This window comes from Suricata suricatta, chromosome 17, assembly GCF_006229205.1.
Source record: "Suricata suricatta isolate VVHF042 chromosome 17, meerkat_22Aug2017_6uvM2_HiC, whole genome shotgun sequence".
Taxonomy (NCBI): domain Eukaryota; kingdom Metazoa; phylum Chordata; class Mammalia; order Carnivora; family Herpestidae; genus Suricata; species Suricata suricatta.
In genome coordinates, this window is record NC_043716.1 from 12,415,433 (window position 1) to 12,416,742 (window position 1,310).

Sequence of the window (1,310 nt, forward strand, 5' to 3'; positions counted from 1 at the left end):
TGCAACACACTAAAGATATTCTCTACCATCTTGTAGGAGATTTTATATTCTATTCAATTTTTTAAAATTTCTTTATTTTTGGGAGAGTGCAAGAGGAGAGGGGCAGAGAGAATGGGGGCAGAGATCTGAAGCGGTTTGTGCACTGACAGCTTGACAGCACCAAGTCCAATGTGGGTTTTGAACTCATGAACGGGGAGATCATGACCTGAGGTGAAGTAGGACACTCAACCGACTGAGCCACTCAAGTTACCCTGTTTCATTGTGTTTTGGAAACCTTTCACATTTACATCTATATTATACCTGAAAATGATTTTTGTATTTGGTATGAAGTAGGCATATCTCAAATACTTAGAACATAAGCAACACATTTCTGAATAACCTATAGGTCAAATAGGAAATCACAAGGGAAATTAGAAAACATTTTGAATTAAAGTAAAGTGAAGGGATGCATATCAAAATTAATAGGATACAGCTAACTCAGTGCTTACGGGAAACTCTATAGCATTGAATGCTTATATTACACATGAATGAAGTTATCAAATAAATGATCTCAGCTTCCAACTTAAAGATTTAAGGAGAAAAAGAGCATCTTAAAGCAAGCACAAGAAAAGAAATAACAAAAAAAAAACCCACCAGAAATCAATGACTTTCAAACAGAAAAATGAGGCAGAAATTGAAAACAAAAGTTGGTTCTTTGAAAACGTAGATACAATAAAGTAGCTTTTAATCAGAATGAGTAAGAAGAAACAAAGAAAAAGCACAAAATATTAATATTAGGAAAGATAAATAAGAGGTCACTACAAAGTTATGTAGTCATTCAAATAATAATAATAATAATGGGATACTGTGAATAATTATATGCCCATGAATGCTATAACTTAGATAAAATGGACAGATTTGTTGAAAGACACAATTTCCAAAGCTTACTCACAAAGAATAGATAACTGAGTCATTGTTTTTATTAATGAAATAGAATTTGTAGGTTAAAGCATTTTGAAAAGAAAACTCCAGATGGCTTTACTGGTCAATAATATGAAGGAAGAAAGGAAGAAAGAATACTATTCTATGCAAGTCTCCCAGTATTAAGAAGAGGAGGATATTTACCACATCTTGACATATGGCCCTTCGTAGGAAAGTGGATGGACCTTGAGGGTGTCAGCTGAGCGAAGTAAGCCAGGCAGAGAAGGACAGAAACCATATGTTTGCACTCATAGATCTAACAGGAAACATTCAGAATGATCTAGCTTCAAGAAAAACAAGCAGTTAGTAGTGCTTAAGAAGAAATGATTCAGTATCTAATGGATAGTTGA